At 44.2% G+C, this 20488-nt stretch overlaps 1 pseudogene; it reads left to right on the forward strand.

The window, feature by feature from the left end:
• The first annotated feature begins 1862 nt into the window (after positions 1-1862).
• The window catches only part of LOC128589916 (nuclear cap-binding protein subunit 2-like), a 99771-nt pseudogene continuing 81145 nt past the window's right edge, over positions 1863-20488 (forward strand).

Consider the following 20488-nt stretch of genomic DNA (forward strand, 5'->3'; position numbering starts at 1 on the left):
GGATGAAGCATCATGATGTCCATGATTGCCTTGCAGATGATTCAGCTAAACTTCTGTGTCTGTGTGTGTGCGTGTCCAGCTAAAGTGAGAGTGAGCACAGACGATGTAATGCTAAGCACTGGTAAATCAATGAATCTAGAGCAGTGCTTCTCAACCTTCCTAATGCCTCCCAATGCCATGACCCTTTAATACAGTTCCTCATGTTGTGGTGACCCCCCAACCATAAAATTATTTTTGTTGCTACTTCATAACTGTAATTTTGCTACCCTTATGAATCGTGATGTAAATATCTGATATTCAGGATGTATTTTCATTGTTACAAAGGGGTCGCGACCCACAGCTTGAGAACCGCTGAGATTCTAGAGGAAGGATAGATAGGTATTGGCTGTACTATGCCTGAGAGTTTATGTAGATTTAAAATATTTCAAAACAAAATGTCCTTCTTGTTTTATGCCAGTGGGAGTTTGTGTCAGACAGGCCCCAAACTACCCCTGAGATTGTGACTGCTAGAATGAGAGTCCTTTTCAAAGGTGCCACAGCAACACAATGATAGACTTTTGTGTCCCTACAAGAAATGTGCAGGGCCTACATGAGGAGAACTTATAAATGCTACTGGCGAACTTTTTGATAAAGGAGTTAAATAATCTTAACCTGTACATTAAATACATTGCCAATCAAAACGTCAACAGGATCTTTGGGGAACTTGATTTTAAAGTTTATCTAGAAAGATAAAAATGGAAATATTTTAAAAATAAGAGTAGTAATGAAAGGAAACTAGCCCTATATACTATTGAGCATATTAAGCACTCTAAGAGCTGAGATAGCTTCCTAAAATACATGAAGGAAAATGATCAGAAAAAGAAAGAAGCTGAAGAGAAAGGTACCTGCTTTCAACTGAAGCACCAGCCTGCCCCACCCAGAGCCGCACACTTGGTGAGAACCAACGGGAGCTCCTGGAGCCCATTCCCTGTAAATTCATGGTATGATGGGCCTACAGCAGAGCACACAGGAGAGCCAAGAGAACATTGGACAGGAGCATAAGGTGCTGGAACCTATTCCCCATGAATTCATAGCATAATAGGCACAGCGAGCTTTGTCACATTCAATGGAAAGGCCCCTCCCTGAGCCGCTGGAAACTTTTCACTATGAATTCATGGCATGATAGGTATGAAAAATAAAATACTACCATAAAAAATGTTTAAAAAAGGAAACAAAACTATACTTCTATTTCCCACCTTACAATGAAAATAAATTGATTAAAGATTAAAGTTTTAAATCTTAAAAACTAAAGATGTAAACTTTAGTAGAAAAAGTATGCACAAAGTTTTTCAAAATTCATACCCCGAGGAACATGAAACCCAGAAGTCGTAAGGAAAAGATAGATAAATTTGACTATAGGAAAGAGACAAACTTTAGAACAATACGTAAAGAAGAAACATATTTACAGGAAAAACTTTTATACATCAATAAGAGAACGATAAAAATAAGCAAACAACACCCACTGGGAAAATAAATGCAAACCATTGAACTAGATGAGACTCAGAATTTTTAAAATGCGAGTTAAAACAGCAACAAAATACTGTTTTCACTTGCCAGACTAGCAACTATTTAAAATGTTGATAATTCCCAGGACTGGTTAAATTTAAAAATTTTTCTCATATTATAAAATTCCTAAAATTGAATGGCACGTTCTTTAAAGTGGTCAGGGCTGCAGGAGCCCAGCAATAGGGGGCAGCAGACACCTCCCCGGCCGCCCTCGGGTATTTCAAGGGTCCCTTTCACCGAAGTAGACACGGACGTGGCTTCTGGGCTGCGGGTGGCGGCGGTCGGGGGGCCGAGGATGCGGGGGGTGGGGGGCAGGGCGCAGCGTACGGCAAAGGGGACACAGCACGTTCCATCTGTTCCTGTCGTCTTCTTAGAGACAGGGTGTAATCGGCCGGCGTGTGCGCACTCCACGCAGAGCAAGTGGGGGTCTGGCTGTGCCACTAGGCGGAGCCCAGAGACAGCGGCCTCTGTGCCAGGTGACTGCGGGCACGGGCGGGTCCCTCTCCTTGGAGCTGGCATCTAAAGAGCTGCTTCTCAAAGTCCGGAGTTTTCTCTGGGATACTTTCCATTCACCAACCTAGGCAAAGGAGGGCAAGGAAGCTCGGAAACGGCCAGAGATTCCCTTGCGTTTCTAAGGTAACTCCCAGCAGCGGTAGTCCTTTTAGTTGCAGAGCTTTGGGGTTGGAAATGAGGGTGAGGTTAGGTGGGGAAGATGAAGGATAAACTCGTAATGAGTGCAAAGGATGAGGCTGGACCAGCTCCCTTCCCCGTCTGCAAGGGGTACCCAGGGGCAGGCTTCCCCTCAGTTGGTTGCCTCTGGGCTCTTCCCCCTCCTGTGGACCCTCTTCCCCTTGTGGCGCCCTCTGCCGTCCCCTAGGTCTCCCATTTCAGACCTTCCTGGGCTTCCCTGTCGCTGCCACGGGCCTGAGACCCCAGTTTCCATCCATGAAGGGATGGCCTGTTCAGACACGTGTCCTCAGGTCCCACTGTCCTCACCTCCTCAGCTGATTGTGAAAATGGACACCTCTGCACTTAGTCCGCAAGGCAGATCACCTTTCCTGTAGGTCCTCGGGAGTCAGGGTCTGCCCTGGCGACTGCAAATCCATCTTCAGAAGTGCTCAGGAAGCTAAGCCCTTTACAAGTGTAGAATTAGGAAAAGACTAACCTGAGAAACAACATAGGATTTATGTATTCACACATGCGTACATTTTTGTGCTTTCTTATTATAAAAGTAAAATATGTTCTTTAATGGGCATTTGCAAATACAGAAGACCATAAAAAAGAAAGTACAAATCTTATATAAACCTACTACTCATATGTGGCCATTGTCAAAGTATTTTTAAAATACTGTATTTAAACTTTCTTCTCATACAAATCCTAAGGAAGCATATGTCACAGATTTACTTAAATCACTAATGAGGGAACCAGCAGAATGACAAAACTGAACCGAGCGTGACTTTGAGAGACTGAATACGTCTGGAGAGGCACTCAAAGAACAATGAAGAAGGTGCTAGTTAAGGTAGAAAACCGGTTAATATCCTAGGGGGAACAAAACTGTAACCTTTGACGTTGTCTTTTCTGTGGGGTAGAAATAATTTTATTCTCTACTGGACAAAAATCTATGTGTTATTATGTAACTTCACAGAGTCTAGGTCTCAATCAATAGTGAATGTTAAACAAAGGCACATTCTCCTAGAGAATAAGGTAGCCATTGAGTGGTTTCCTAGACCATATTCCAATATGACATTTAAAGGACATGCAGTTATTTTTTCGTCATTCCCCCCAAGTTTTGGGTGATATTTAACATACCCTTAAAATTGTAATAGATTTCTTTCTAATCTTAAGAGTTATTAGGTTATATATAGCATATAAACCAGTAAAACACACATCTTTATAAAGTGAGGATCATATTCCATATATAATCTTACATCTTTCTTTTTTCACTTAATAATATACCATAAACATTTTTCCATGTTACTAAATACTTTTCAAAACAGGGTTTTAAATGTACATATGTGTTTCTTTTATTCAAATGGATATGCTATAATTTATTTAACCAACCCCTGTTTGGGGGAACAAATAATATTTTAGTGAATACTCTAGTACATAAATCTCCACCCATTTCCAATTATGTCCTCAGAACAGATTTCTAGAAGTGGAGTTTCTGTCTATGTTTTAGATTCTTAAAACTGTGGCCTTTAGATAGATTGCTTCAATGAACACCCTCCAAACTGGGTATGAATGCACCCATTTCATCACATCCTTGCCAAAACTGAGTATTATATATTTTAATCCTTGACAATTTAGAGAAAAATTGATTTTTTTTTTTTTTTTTGAGACAGAGTCTCACTTTGTCACTCTTGGTAGAGTGCCATGGCGTCATAGCTCACAGCGACCTCAACCTCCTGGACTTAAGTGATTCTCTTGCCTCAGCCTCCCAAGTAGCTGGGACTATAGGTGCCCAGCATAATGCCTGGCTAATTTTTGAGAGGAGGTCTCACTCTGGCTCAGGCTGGTCTCAAATCTGTGAGTTCAGGCAATCCACCCACTACTAGCTACAACAAACAACCTTCAACTCTTCATGGATTCGCTCAGCCAAGATTGATCTCTTGGACATTCTCCTAGGCACCTCTTCTCGGAGTGTGACTCAGGGGTCTGGCTTTTATAGTGTGTGGCTCTGCCATCTTGGAACCTCCCCAGCTGCACGGATAGGGAGACAGGAAGCATGAAGAAGGCACATCTCTCCTGCCCCCAGGCCACAGGCCCGGCCTCAAGCACAGGATTCCACCCAGCTGCAGGGGAAGCTGAGAAATACTGGCGAACACTGGGAGTCTCCCTAACTCCCTGATGCCTACTAGGAGCTCCTGACTCACACATGGAATTCCCATGACTCCCCATCACCCATCACTCTACTTGCTACAAACCATCGTTAGAGACGGTGTGTCTGTAGCCGTGATCTTCCCCCTGGGAATCTGACTCTTATAAGCTAAGATATTTCATCTGGTGGGCTGTAAGTACTTAAAAATCAACATGCAGAACCTTAACTAAGCATCTTCTGCCTTAAATTTCTTATTCTGTGTTTATGACCTTAAATAATGGCCTTAGCACCTAGCTCTTCCTCTAAGGGAGAAGACAGAGGACATGCTTCATCTCTCCCTCGCCTTCACTTCTTGTAGAAAATCCTCCCGGTTACTCCTAAATGTTTGTTAAAAACAATACCAATATTAGGCATATTTCTTTCTTGTGTGTTACTATTTAAATATCTTGTTTTGAAAAATTGTAGCCATTCAGAAGAATGAATGCTGACAAAAAGAGGAAGGTGGGAGAGAGGAGAGAGGGGGGGAGAGAGTTCATGCAAGAAAATTTGGCAAAATATTAACAAGCATTCTTCTGAATGATTAAAGTTTTCAAAGTAAAATTTATATAATAAAATAAGAAAATAAAATGTGTTAAATATATATATGCATATATATACACACACATACCCATATTCCTATAATATTCTCCTTCATAATCACAACACAAGCATCATCCTTGGGAAATTTAACATTGACTAAAACTATTTATCTCATATGTGCATCAGATTTCCCCAGCTGGTTAAGGAATGTCCTGGTTTTTATTTTTCCTTCTTTCTGGTCCAGGATAGAATTCAGGATCATGTGTTATTTGCCTCCGTCATTTACAGTTTCCGAGGTTCTTTTTCTTTGATGGTATAATGTTGCTGAAGACTGAGTACAATTATTTAGCAGGGTGTCCCTCCATTTGGTTGTGGTGGCTGTTTCCTCCTGATAAGATTCAGGACAAACAATTTCATCAGGAGGCTCCAGGATGGTTTTTTACTTCATTACTTCAGAAGACACATGATGTTGCTGTTAATGATGATGCTAAACCTGGTCATCTGGTGAAAGCGATGCTGCCAAGTTTATCTTGGGTAAATTTACTTTTCCCCCCTTTGCAATGAATAAGCTATCTGTGGGGTACTAGTTCAAGCCTGAGTGTATATCCTGTTGCCCAACAATCTTTCACTTGGGAGTGTGATGCATTAGTTCCTGCCAACCTACCTGCCTTGGATTATCTGGGTGTGGCCTCTTGGAATGTAGGCTACGGACTGGGACGAGCAGACTTTATCCTCGCGTCTATTCCCTTTACACGTCCCAGCTATTATGTTTGGGGTGCTCCAGGCAAAGATGACTCAGCTAACACCATTCTCTGGGCAGTGGTCCTAATTCCTTATGCAAATTACAATCACCCAGCAAGCTCTTTGAATGCTGATACTTGTTTCCCTTTCCCACACCAATTAGATCAAAATCCCTGGGAGTGGGACCTAGTCAGCTATTTTGTTGTGTTTTTTTTTTTTTTTTTTCTGCTTGTCTGTTTGTTTTTAATGCATAGCTTTAGGAGGAGCTACTAGTCAGGTTTGCAAACCTGGGCACAGCATTCTGAGCATGCCACCCAATCCAAATGTCTATTGACAACACTATGGAGGGACTATTTTTTTTTTTTCTCAGAAATGCATCAAGAATTAGTAATGTACTCATGAACCTTTAGGATATCATTTAAAATCTTACGTAACTTAAATGTAATTATGAAGAATAAACTATATATTATAATCAGTGCTGTTAATTTTCAATCCGTTTCTCATCCAAGAATTGGCGAGTCTTTGGCCAGGTATAGCTGAAAACGGCCCTGTCTTCCCTCTTGACCCAATTCTACAACATTTTCATGGTTTGGGTATCTTTTTTACCCCCACGCAGCTCTGTGGGTATCATGTCTTCGATTCCTGATCTTTCTTGTACTACACAGATTCTTTTCATGATCCACAGATGTTTCTCACCACAGTGCTTCTCCAGAGGTGCTCCCCAATCACACCCCATAAAGGACACCACCTGCCACTCCGCGTGGCCTCTCGGCCAGCCACCCTCCTGCTCTGCTTTCTCTATTTTGTGCTGGTGGGTCGTCTTCTGCCCAGCGAGGCTGAGGGAATTATTTCCTGATTGGTGTCCAAGTAAAACATGGATCCTCTACTGAGCAGAAATGCAGATATCGTACCAAGAACGGGAGCTGCCTTTCCTGTAGACTTCCTCCCCTGCTGCTGCAGGCTCTACAGCACCACCTCTCACCTGCTGCTGGGGGGTCAACCAGCTTCCCTTTGCCCCACCTGCTTCCTTTCCAGCCCTTCCTCTGGGTCAGTCCTGGACCAGGTTTATCTTTAGGTTGCATAGATTTCTGATCAGCCCCACCCACCTGACTCACAATCATTTTTATTTCCCCCTGGATAGGGCACGGCTCCCTCTGACTCTTTTCTCCCTACCCACTTCCATACTGTGTTAATGCTGATAACTAAGAGGGAGAAGACTCTGGGGACCCTTTCCAGGACTCAGGGAGGCTGAGGGAAGAGAATGAGCCCAGAGTGATCATCCGAGTTACACTTTGTAATGCAACTTCTCATTAATACATTTTGAAAAGCAGTACCAATTTATTTCTTCAATGGGAACTTGGCAGACATTTATAGAATTTTGTTTAGTCTCTCCCCCCAAACAGGTAAAGAAATATTTCTTTATTCTGGGCAATGGAGGAAATTACAAGAAGTTTCTTTTTCAATGAAAGAAACTCACGCTTCTCAAGTGTGTTATGTGTAATCTTCTGGGGGCCTGTGACTAAACTGAGTCCCTTGTGGGAAATAATGGCTTGCCCCTTGGGCATTCCAGAGAACAGGATCAATTGCCACGTGAAAAAGATTGGTGGAGCCTTCAGACAGAAAACCACCAAGCCTGCCCTCCTGGCAGCAGCAGCAGCAGCTGTGGCAGCAAACAGGTGAGCGTGTGTGAGCTACACCTTCTCAGAGACTTGGGGGCCTCCCTGTTACCGTTCTTAGCTCTCCACTAATGACTCCGAGAGATCTCCTGAAAGACACTCAGGCCAGAGGCCAAGAGACTTCCGTTCCCATCCAGGCCTGAGTTACGAGGGCACAGCATTGGGTACATTCTCCTTTGCCCTTTGGGCCGGAGTCAGCATGGGGGAGTGATTCCACTTTTGTTTACTCTCATTGTGTTCTTTAATCTTTTCTATTGCTCAACAGCAAAGGAAATCAGAATATGTGAAACGAGTTGATTAGTCAACAGTATTTATGAAGACATGGGCAGAGCCTTACAAGTATAGAGGGCAGGGCAAAGAAAGAACATTCCAATCCTGCCCTTGGGTAGTTTACTGTTTCCTAAGGAAGAGGGCATCTGGTAGCACATTAAAATTTTAGTGTCTTTAGAAGGAAACTCGAAAAACTGCTGATGGTTGTGCTCCCGGAAGAACTCCGTGGCTGGGGAACAGAAGAGGGAGAAACCCTTTTCATGGAACACCCTTTTGAACTTGTGAGTTCAAAAACACCTATATTATCTACTCAGAAAAAATGGTTTTGTAAAAGAAATATGTAATCATTACTAATGATGCTCATGGCTGGAAAAGAATGCTTCAAGGGAGGCCAGATCATAAATTCTCCTCTCAAAAGCAGAGCAGACATGTTCTCATGTAGCCAAGCATCTGGGGAGGGTACCCAGGAACCGTGGGCCTTTACACACACACACACACATCTCACATGCCATGTCCCCCGAGGGAGTAAAGACAAAAAGCACAGGGAATACTTTTATGTCAATTTCTGTAGTCCCAGCCAAATTTAAGTGGACTATGATCATAAGAGGAACATGAAGGAGGGAATCTGAGTGAAATATTGGAAGAAAAGGGGGAGGCGTCTCAGCATGCTGCAGGGAAAACACCACAGGCGTCTGCCAATAGGAGCCGTGATACAAGCACCAGCTCCCTAGCAAGCGGCTTCTACTGCTCTGTGGAATGACCGAAGGTGGAAATGGCCAGAGAAGACTCTGGCACTCCAACATCTTGAGTATTCTGGACATAGGGAAAGTAAGGCTTAGACAAGGGTAAAGGCTGTTCAAAGAGAAGAACTGACCCTAGAAATGTGGTGAGAGAAAAAAATAAATGGCAGGGTTTGAACGTGGATTGGTATATGGATAAAAAATGTGAGAAATCAAGGCTTAGAACTGAATTTTCTGATCGCTTACTTCTATAAATGAAGGATCTGGCCACCAAAGGCAAACATAAAGGAGTCACAGAAACTTTGAACTTCAGATGGTTTAGCAATTTCCAAATTACTGAGAGGAAATCCAAGGACTAGCTGTGGATGGCCACGCTCAGACACTGCAGATTGGCACAGAAACAACCACAAAAAAAGGCTCTCCCTGACGTCTTTTGAGAAAGCAAAGGAACTTCTTAAACATACAGGCAGCTTCCACGCTGCCTCATTTATTATGAAAAAGCAAGAAACTCAAGAATAGCATCCTGTTCTTTCATGGGAGTGAGTGCCCCCTTCAGCTCTTCCTCATATAGTCGGGGGGGCGGGGAGGGCAGTTTTCCCTGGAACATCCAGCAAACCTGAACTCAAAAGCCTCAAATCACTTCATGTTGTGATTCTGGTTTTTTCTTTCCAGGACTGGCTGCCCAATTTGTTTTATTCCTGAACGTGGGAACAACATGTTGACAACTGGAGGACACGATCTGACACCTGGGAAGAAGAAGGCGAGCGGGTAGGAAAGTCAGTAGATGCAACATCAATTCCGTGTTTCACTGACCTGCAGTTTCGAGTGTCTGCAGCGCCCCGAGCTCCACCACATGGGTAAAGCTTGCTGTGCCTTTTTCCAAGTCCTGGTACTGTACTTTTTCCAAGTTCTGGTACTGATGATTGAGTCACGGCACGTAAAAGGAACCATGAATGTAGGGAATGCGAAAAAGGCTGAGAGCGACGCAATGTGAGTCTTCGGAATAAAGACGTGTTAGGATTTGGAGTGCCCCTTGTTGGAAAGCGAGTCATCCTGTGCACCTGCACTTTAGCTATAAAAAGCTCCCACCTCGCTAAAGGATATTATTATCTGGCAACTTCAGCCCTGGGGGACAGAGACTGGCATCTAGAAGGGAGCAGAAAGGGAGAATCTAAAATGGGCATCACAAACCCCGGCGCTAACCTCAGGGAAACAGTCTGTGAGAGAAGACCTCAGTTCTCACGCAGAGCTCCAGCAGCTCTGACTGAAAGCCTGGGTGGCTTCTCCCTGGGCTGTGGACCAGCCGCAAATCTCTGCTGGGATGTCACCACCTCTAGGATACCCTGCAGAGTCAGCTTGCTCCCTCTGCCTCCCGGGTGCCTGGTGCAGCCTTCTGGCTTTGAGCAGCTATTCTCAATCAAATGACTGGTGACAAGCTGGCTGGCTGCCAGGCAACTGGCTTCTCCTAGGGGGACGGCTCCTGTCTTGCTTGTCTATTTTCCTAGTACCTAGCATATGAAAAACATAGAGATGATGGTCCCTGGATCCATGCTGACAGGAAGTATGTGACAGGCAACCTGTAAAGGGGGTGGCCAGGAAGGACAAGGGGCCAACAAGCGGCTCTGTTTGGGGAGATTGCTCATCCCACAGACAAATGAACCCTGTTCAGTGTCCCGCACTGGAACCTGCAGAGAGAGCCAGCAGAGTCAACCAGAGCAGGGAGCAGATTGCGAACGATGTCACTACTTAATTCAATGTGCTTAGTCTGAATTAGACCAGGACTCAGGGCAGCGTGGGCCACTCTCAGGGAACAGGAAGTGCCCCAGGGCAGAGGACTGCACACTTGGGTGCCTAAAACAAAGCAAAAGATAGTGACTGGTCCACTCAGGGCGGAATCCCCCAACCTCCTGCCTTCCTCCTTCCTCTCCCTGCCGCCTCTGAGCCGGGGCTCACTACACATTGGCTTTCCCTCCCTCCCCGCCTCACCCCTCAACAGCTCCTGTGGTCACATCAGAGCTCCTGACCCTGACCCAGGCCGCAGCCCCATCTTCAGCTTCCTGGTGCCTGATTAGGCAGCCCAGACCCAGCCAACCTGCCCAAGATGCAAACTTCCGGTCTCCATCATCGGCTCCAAACTCTGAATGTGAGAGTCACCAGCAGTGGTCTCCGCCTCCCAGATGCTATTCCTGCCGGCCAGCAGGAAGGGACACACATGTCCAGCTTTCAAAGTGTTTCACCACGAGTGCGCGCACTCACTCACAGGTGTGCACACTCACTCCAGGTGCGCACACTCACAGGTGCACATACTCACTGAAACTGAATCACAAGACAGGACTCACTGTCACTGCTGTCATGCACTGTCACAACCTCTCCCCTCTCCTCATCTCTCCACCGAACCCTCCTCTCGCCTTCCCTCCTCTTCTTTTTTATTTATTCTTTTAAATATGTGAGACCTGACGGCATCAATTGATTTCACACCTCAGTGATAAGTCACTATAGACAGTTTGGTATTTCTATAGCGGTGGCCAGAGGACCCCTGAGTTGGGGCTCTGGAGCTGCTGGTTAACATGCAGACCCCTGAGCATCACCCGGACTCCTGATGCTGAATTTCTAGCGTTGTTGGGGACCAGAAGGTAGCCTGCACTGGAGTTTGGAGCAGATGACCTCTAGAGTTCCTTCCAACTCCAAAGACTAGGATTTACTGAGCCCCTACTGTGTATAAGGCATTATGGTAAGAGTTATGGGAGACACAGAGAAATCTAACACACGGCACCTGTTCTGCTGGAGTGACAGCATGTACACGTGCAGGAAGTTAAATAACAACTTCGTGGTGAACTGAAGCTCATGATTCTCAGTCAGAGAGGGGTCACAAAGCCATGAGTCCAAAAGATGGGGATCTGTGTACTGTGGTAGTCAGGGAAACCATCTCCATTACCTGTTAATCAAAGTGAATAAAGTTCTAATGCTATCCTTGCTAATAACTGTAATAGCGACAACTATAAGGATAATTAAGTAGTTAATATTAATCGAGCTATTTAATTACTTGCAGCCTTTATGTGACTTCTCTTCCGATGCTGACAACAGCCTTCTGGTAGATCAACAGTTCTCAGAGTGTGGTCCTGGGAATTTGTTAGAAGTGCACATTCTCAGGCTCAAGCATACTGAATCAGAAACTCTGAGGGAGAGCCCAGCAATCTGTGCTTTACAGGATTTCTGGATGACCTGATGAACCACTGGGGAAAGTAATGGTTTTGTCCCCATTGTCACACATGGGGACACCGAAAGCACAGAAAGCTGGAGTGGGCTGCCCACACTTCCCAGCAGTGGAAGGGCCTCCCACTGGCACTCTCCCAAGGCCCAGGATGTTGTACTTGGACCTCCCAGGCTCATAGAAGTGAATGTAGAACCTGGGTCCCCGCCTAGGCCCTCATCCAGCCCCAGCGGCCACCTACTCCAAAAGCACATTGAAGCTCACACAGCCCCTTTCACTTACTGTCTAACCCCTTGACATAGGTATGAGGACACCACTGACCCATTTGGCTTCCTCCCACGATGTTTCTGCCTATTCACTTTTTCTCTACTTACTCATCTCATCAGAGGGAGGTCCCACTTGGTACCTTTGCCCTCTACTGAACCCCAGGCTAGACACCCACAGTCTACTCTCCTTACAGGTGGAATTTTCATGACCCACTCATCCAGAGTTTCAGGAGATATAAAGTTATTTTAAATCCTCAAAATAGATGTATTCAAATTTAATAACAAACATATGTATAATGCCTTGGAGGAGGAGGAGATGCTGTCCAGAGATCCAGCAAATAGTAGTTTGTCCTGACTGCACAGCGGCGTGGGAGAACGCATCCACTGGCCCGAGCTGTTCTCTCCACCCGGGGTCAGACTCAGAGATTTGGCACACCAGCACGCTTCGGCTGGGTTGCTACCAGAAACTTTGGGCCTTGCCTAACCTTCATGTTTTAAGGGTACAGAAAATATCCCAGAAAATAGTAAAAAACACTGAAGTTTCCAGCCTGAAGTGGGTGGAAAAGAAAAGGTCTAAGTGTCCATAATTCTAGTAACATTTTTTGGATGTTAGGGAATTTTTTAAAAAGCTAACATTATCTCCATTTCTACCAAATACAGAACAGGCATTGGTTTAAATTACAGAGATACCTTTTATCTTCCTATATGTATACAAACATACAGAGGGTGCTAAAAAATGTATACACATTTTAAGAAAAAAAAAGTATTAAAATTGTAATAATATATATTAAGATGAAAAGATGAACACAAGTCATGTTTGAGCACCTCTTGTGACTGCAAAAGTCAAATGTGACTTGAGTATTACCATTTAATAGAGTTTACCCTTTTCTTCAAATGTGTATACTTTTTTTGGCACCCTCTGTGTGTGTGTATGTGTATGTGTGTGTATATATGTAAGTAGAATGGATATAATTTAAAATTAAGTGACAGTCACTCAAGTAGGTGGCCTAGGAACTCCTGGGATTCCTCTCTGTGTTTGGTGCTGAGCCTTGAGTAGAGAAACACATCTCAGAAGGGCTGGCATTTCTCCTGCCCTCACCCACTCTTGATCCTTAACTCATTACAGTCATGTATGTCAAAATTGTTTATTTCCCTTTAGGTCTCTTTACTCCAGGCTATAAACTAAACGCTTGTTGTAATCATTTTTTTATTCCTCCTACCACATGGAATGAATGTCCAGCTGAAATGATGGATGGATGGGTCAATGGATGGATTGATGGATGGATGGAAGGAAGGAAGACATAGGTGAATGCATGTTCACATGAATGAAAATGTGGAATCATTTCTTTGGTGGGTCTTCCTTTGTAATCTCCTTGAAATTGCTCTAGAACGGGTACCGGGGGGTTGGGCGGCGAGAGGGGAAGGCCCTGGGCCAGAACGCTGAGAAACGCTTTGCACTTGTGTCTTTGTGTCGTACCCCATTCTGCTTGTGTCCCCAAATGCCAAATGGGGCTCCAGTTCCTGCGGGGGAGGCAGCGAATGGATGCTGGAAGAATTTGTGCGTATCACTGAAGCCACTTTCTCTGGAGGAAAAGAAATCTGAGCCTCTCTTCCCGGTTCCCTTGCAGCTGCTCCCCGCACCGGGCCAATGCAGAGAGGTTTGAGCAGCAGTAATAGTGGTGACTACCATTTTCATGGGCTTTGCTTCGGCACAGTGATTGGGATGAGGGGAAGAGTGTCCTTTTCACTGCTGTCGCCTGCAGAGGTGATGTGCCTTCCTGAACTAGATACAAGAGTTTTTTTTTACCCCAGGTCCTTTCCTTCTCTGGTTGGATGGTATTAAGAAGTTCTGCGCGGTGGTTGGCGAGAAGGCAGAGTTAAGATGACAATGAAGAACAAGAAAAATTACTGAAGAAAAGCTGTACGTTGTATGTTGGAAATCTTTCCTTTTACACAACTGAAGAACAAATCTATGAACTCTTCAGCAAAAGCGGTGACATAAAATCATCATGGGTCTGGATAAAATGAAAAAAAACAGCATGTGGATTCTGTTTTGTGGAATACTATTCACGAGCAGATGCAGAAAATGCCATGAGGTACATAAATGGAACTCGTCTGGATGATGGGATCATTCGCACAGATTGGGACACCGGCTTTAAGGAGGGCAGGCAAGTATGGTCGTGGGTGATCTGGGGGCCAGGTATGAGATGAGTATCGGCAAGACTATGATGCTGGAAGAGGCGGCTATGGAAAATTGGCCCCAAACCAGTGAGTGGTGAGAGCTCTGAAAAACTCCTTTGGTTTGTTGAATTTGTTGAAGAACATTACCCAAGATCTTCAAACCAGCTTCGTTTTAAGAAGCTTTGGTCAGTATCTACTGAGCTGGAAGCAAGGACAGAGTTCAAAAGAATGCCTTTAATTCTAGTATTAGAATCCTGACCATGTGTCAGGTTACCAGAATGATTTTCTGTGACCAGGTCGAAAACTGTGTTCCTTGGCAACAGATTTGATCTATAATGTTGATTAAAACACTATACTTCTTTTAGGAAGACTGGAGAAATTTAGAAATTTGTTTTACCATGTTTGAGTCTTAAATAGGTTCATGATCTATATTGGGGCCTGGAATGATTGTTTAAGTTTGCATGAGATCAAGTTTAATAAATGGAATTTTGCTATGTTGTATAGCTTTGCTCTAAATTAGGAATAGGTATTTCACACTGAATTTGTTTTCTGTGAATTCTGATCTCTAAAGGAAAACTTAGTAGTCACGGAACCTTCCTAAATAGTTGGTGCAAAAGCTAGCCTTAGACAGTCCCAGAGACACCAAGCTTCCATGCTTTACATATCAGGAAAGTAGGTGCAGGGCTTGAAGAGTATTTACTAAATGCATTTTTTCAAAAAATGTAAATATTATGCCTAAAGCTAAAAATAAATAAGTTTGTAATGTGGAGAACCTCAAACATTCTTAAGGTGGGGGGAGGAGACATTATCAATAGGAAATAGGATGAAATACCAGAGACACAAGTTACAACATTGCCTTGGCATGATGACAGTTGCTATCAAAGCCATCTGATTTATTCTTTTCACTTTCAGAGATCTTGGGAATGGAGTGGGTTTTAAAACAGAGCTTGAAGACTGAGAGAATGCTTAACAAAACAATCAGAAGCTCCCTGCAGGAGATGTGTATTCTAGCCAATTCTTACACTGAAGTCTGTTTTCTTTCCAAATTGTGCTTACTGAGGTTCAAGTCTTGATAGTGAGCTGATAATCTCTATAGAAAGGGGAGTCTAGAGGATTTATTTTGCAAGAGGTGATTTCTCTCTAATGTTGTGAGCTTATTGCTCATTTAAAAGTGTTAAGTCCAGTATAATTTTCCCTGATGTGGAAAAAAATGTGAGTTTTTTTTTTTTTCATTTAGCAACAAAGTCTGAAGCACCTCAGTGTGAACACGTTTTGTGTTTGTAGGTTTTCTCACTGAATTCAAACTGGTCATCTGAATTGTTTTAAAGTGCTTAGAAAGAAATTATTTGTAAACATTTAATTTAATGACATATTGTTCATTTTTTAAACTTCTTTTTACACTGTAGTTTCAATGAATGTACTTTATATTCTTTTGTAGTAAATGTAACTCAGATTTCTACAGGCCTGAAAACCACAAACAATGATTCTTCTTTGAATTGTGTCTTCTGTAACAGGTTTCAATAAAGCTGGACCAACTTAAAAAAAAAAAGAAATTGCTCTAGAAAAATAAGCTTGGATTTGTGTAGTCCTTTCTGCAAAGATAATGGTGGAATCACTGGAAAACTACAGAGAAGATATCAACATTTCTGCCAGTGATTCATTTTGGTTCTCTGTAGATTTTCCAAACACATTTTACTTGGCAATGTAGAAATAGCCAGGTGCTAATAATGAATCTTTAAAAATCATTGCCATTGAAATCAAGGAAAGACAGGTGCCTAAAAGCTAATGTTAGTGAGATTTTACAAGAATTGAATTTCATAGGATTGTATGAAAAGATGATTGGAGGAGGAAGAGACGAGATGGCTGACTGAAGCCAGCTTTCCACAGAGGCTTCCGTCCAGAAGGAGAGTTAAAGGACAGAAATTTAGCAAGTAATCTGGTGGATTAGACCTGCACCAAGAGAGAAGGTTGAAGAACACACATCAACCCTGCTGAGGCGAGCTGCGACCCCAAGGATACAAACAAAAGGTACAAAATCCATCACCAAGTGGACAGGAGTCCCCTCCCCCATGAGAACGGCTTGGAGTACCCCATAAACAAACAAGCAGAGTTCAAAAGTCCTCCCATTATACTTCACGGGAGAGACCCTCTAAAAACTGGACCTACTTCCCCTACTAGGGTGCCATGGCGCTCTCCTGCCAGGCATAAAACTGTGTAAAACTGTATATATTCTCTACCTGCATTTCTGAGCTCCCAGCATTCCCCTCCTCTCTCACTCTGAGGTCTGGAGGCCTGTCCCCCAGGAGTCCAGATTCTTGGGTGATTTCTTGAGGGGCAAGGACAGGGTCAGGACTACAGCTTGTCAGTGCTGATTTGCAGCATGGGAGTGAGGAGAGGATGGTTGGCTGAGAGGGAACCATGCTGGACCGGCAGTGCCCCGAGGTGCAGAGCAGAAGCCGTTTTTGGCAACAATAGGGCTCACCCTGGATATTCTGGAGTCACACCCCCTGTTTCTCTGGGCAACCAGAGGAGGCCGGGCATCTTCTCAGGTGGTAACCACCGGCAGAGATATGGGACGGAAACACAGGCCCCGTGAGTAAAGGGTTTGCCTGAGGTAGTACCAGCCTGGGTGAGCCTGGGGACTAGAAAATGCACACGCAATGCCGGCTGACTCCCAGGGCAGGGCTGACCCAGAGGACTGCTTTACTGAGCCTAAGACGCACCCAGCCCCCAGGAGATCATCGGCCTAGACAAAGGAGGGCAGGAGGCTAGAACTGACAGCTAACCGTGCTGCGAATACAAACCTTTGCAGCAGCAAAGACAGGGTGAAGCACAGGATCTGTGAACTCAAAACAGCTTCTCTTCTGCAGGGGAATTTAGCTGGGACAAAAACAAATTCTGCAAAGTTGTTCAGTTTGGTCAGTAACATCAATCAGGGGTGGGGCTGGAACTGAGTGAACACCCCCAGCCTCCATCAAGCCCCCGAGGTTGTCAGGCCTAACCTCCCCCTGCCAGATAGAGGCAGCAAGCAGCCGCCTGGCTGAGGAGACATAGATTTCCTTGTGATTCAGGCAGGTGCAAACCCCTGGAGTATCTGCTCATTGGAGGCAACTGGTTCACAGCCCTGCGGGGTTATCAGTGACTGGGTGTGACAGAGGTGCAAGGTGGGGCGTGACAGAGGTGCATCAATCTTCCCAGACTAATCTATTTGCTAGGTGGGTCCTCCTGACCTCACAGAGCACTGGAGCAAGTCATATTTCAGTTGTCAGCAGACCCCTGTGATCTAGTTGTCAGAGACCTTTTAAAATCTGCCACCTGAGATAGGTGCTGACTGAGACGGATCATTCTTTCAGAGAGCTCTGGGATAATTCAAAGAAGGCTAATGTCTGCCTCGTTGGAATCCCTGAAAGTGATGAAGTACCTTTGCAAGGCACAGAGGCCCTTCTCCATGAAATTATGAAAGAGAATTTTCCAGACATTTCAAGAGATTCTGAAATTCAGATAGCAGACAGTTTCACAACCCCAGCACTACCCAACCTGAATAAGACATCCCCCAGGCACATCATAATTAACTTCACTAAAGTTAATATGAAGCAGAAAATTCTGGAAGTAGCCAGATGTAAGAAAACCATTACCTACAAAGGGAAGAATATAAGAATGACTGCAGATCTCTCTGCTGAACCTTTCAAGCCAGATGTCGGTGTCATTGACTTTTAATCTCCTAAAGCAAAATAACGTTCAACCCCAGATCCTGTATCCAGCTAAACTGAGTTTCATTTATGATGGAGAAATTAAATACTTTAATGACATTTACATGTTGAGGAAATCTGCCATAACCAAACCAGCTCTTCAGGATATTCTCAGACCTATCCTCCATAATGACCAGCTCAATCCTTTACCACAAAAGTAAACTCACTCAGAAACTTTGGATCAAACTCCAACTTCCACAGTGGTGAAAGGATTAAAAATGTCCACTGGACTTTCAAAAAACTTGACACCCAAAATTTTACCAGACTTATCTATATTCTCCATTAATGTGAACAGCTTAAACTGTCCTCTAAAGAGGCACAGGTTAGCTGACTGGATACAAAAACTCAGGCCAGATATTTGCTGCATACAAGAATCATACCTTACCTTAAAAGATAAATATAGACTCAGGGTGAAAGGATGGTCATCTATATTTTAGGCAAATGGTAATCAGAAAAAAGCAGGTGTTGCAATTCTATTTGCAGATACAATAGGCTTTAAACCAACAAAAGTAAGGAAGGATAAGAATGGTCACTTCATATTTGTTAAGGGTAATACTCAATATGATGAGATTTCAATGATTAATATTTATGCACCCAACCAGAATGCACCTCAATTTATAAGAGAAACTCTAACAGACATGAGCAACTTGATTTCCTCCAGCTCCATAATAGTCAGAGATTTCAACACTCCTTTGGCAGTGTTGGATAGATCCTCCAAGAAGAAGCTGACCAAAGAAATTTCAGATTTAAAACTAACCATCCGGGAGATGGTAGCCGCGGAGTCTGTTCTCTCAGGTCTCTGGAGGTGTTAGTGTTTCCTCCAGTGAAAGGCGAGCCACCTCTTCCTGGTTTCTCTACATAGCAGCCACAACAAACTGGCACTCCTTTTTTCCTTCATTCCTCTGCTCATCAACGTGTTGTGTCTTTTCCATCAGGAAACAAACCCATCAACTTCGTGGCGTTGTCTTCACATCCGGGCACTTCTCGCACCTGAAGCCCTGGAGTCAAACACTTCTCTATGGAGCTCTTGTTTTTATAATTGGAGAATGATACTTAGAAACCAACATCTGGGGGAGGCGGAGCAAGATGGCAGCCGAGTAGCAGCTTCCTTGCATCTGGGCACCGTGAGTCTGGGGAGATAGGACTCCAGGCATCTCTGGCTGGTGGGAACTGCCTATCATCACTCCTATGAAGATACAGGGAGTCAGCGAGAGACTTCTGGACCCAAAGAGGAGGACTAAAACAGTGGAAAACCGGCAAGTGGTCGCGTGTGTTCAATCCGTCTAAACCCGCCCACAACTGTAAGTTCAGTAACAGCGAGACTGCAAACCAGAAAGGCCTTACCTGTGAACTGTTTTGATGTCCTTGGACTTGGCACTGAGTTGAACTGCCTTGGGGAAGGCCTGAGCGGGAGTGCGGAGAACTTTGGCCGTTGTCTAGGGCCCCAGTCTGAGCCGCTGAGCCAGACGGAGCTAATAGTGTTTGGCGGTGGGACACACGGATCCATTGTCAGTGATCTGCCCCGGCAAGCTCCGCCCTCAGGGTCGCAGAGCTAGAAACGGGTGGGAGCTGGTAACCCAGCAACCAAGTAGCCTAAGGGTGGGGTCTGAGCCGCCTTGCAGCCCTAACCCTCAGGGGCAGAGTGAGACCGGTTTTGGCACACTGAGTAAGTGGATAGCCACTTCAGCAGTGATTCCAGCGAGAAAGCTGGGAAAGCTTCTGCTCAGCAAGTTTTCAAGTTCAAAGTGCCTTTTAAGTAGGCTGAAGTGAGATTTAGGGTGTCTACCTGCTGGGGTTTGAGAAATCAGCAGCCTCCAGTCGTATCAGAACTGTGACTAACATCTCACACCCCAGAAGACCACGTGTTGCCCAGACAATATTCAATAACATATACAAACTGCTTTGTTTTTGGTTGTGTATTTTTTCTTTTTTTTTTTTTTTGTTTGGTTGTTTTTTTTTTGTTTGTTTATTTTGACGTTGCTGATGTTCTTTTGTTTTTTTAATTTCAATCTTTTCCACACAGATCCCTTTTTCTTTCTCAATTTTCCTAGTTTAATTATAATTTCCCATTGCTGCCTTTTTTAATAACTTCAACTTCATTTTTGCCAGTGTTTCTACCGATATAATTTGGTTTTTCACCCAATTTTATCCCCGTAAAGTTTTTTGTTTGCTTCTTTTGGTTTGATTTATAGCATTTTTGTCTTTCCTCTCTACTTGGTGGAGGTGGGGTACTGTGTCTGATCAGGTTAGCAAAGAGCTGCTGACCTCAAGGGAACCACGCAACTGGGCACCCCCAGAAGGTGGGGTTTTTTAAGGTTGTGTCAAAGTACCCTACTGTACACCTATATTGCCCTGTCTCCCTCTTTCTGTGCCTCTCTTCTTTTTGTCAATATTCCTTATACCCACCCCCTCTCCTTTCTCTATCTTTCTTTTTTTCTTATCACTCGGTCCTCCTTTCTTTCATCCCCTTTTTTTGCTCTTCAACCTTCTCACCCTTCTGGTCCTGTAACCCTTAGTCCACAGGCACAAGAACTTAAAGAGCAAGAGGAAGTGAAAGGAAAATTAGGGCAAGGAAACAGATAAAAGAAATCACTCATGAGGAAGAATCAGCAGAAAACTCCAGGCAACATGAAGAACCAGTCTAGAACAACCCCACCAAGGGACCATGAGGTAGCTACTGCAGAGGATTCCACCAGTATAGAAATGTTAGGA

Source organism: Nycticebus coucang, chromosome 7 (genome assembly GCF_027406575.1).
Source record: "Nycticebus coucang isolate mNycCou1 chromosome 7, mNycCou1.pri, whole genome shotgun sequence".
Taxonomy (NCBI): Eukaryota; Metazoa; Chordata; class Mammalia; order Primates; family Lorisidae; genus Nycticebus; species Nycticebus coucang.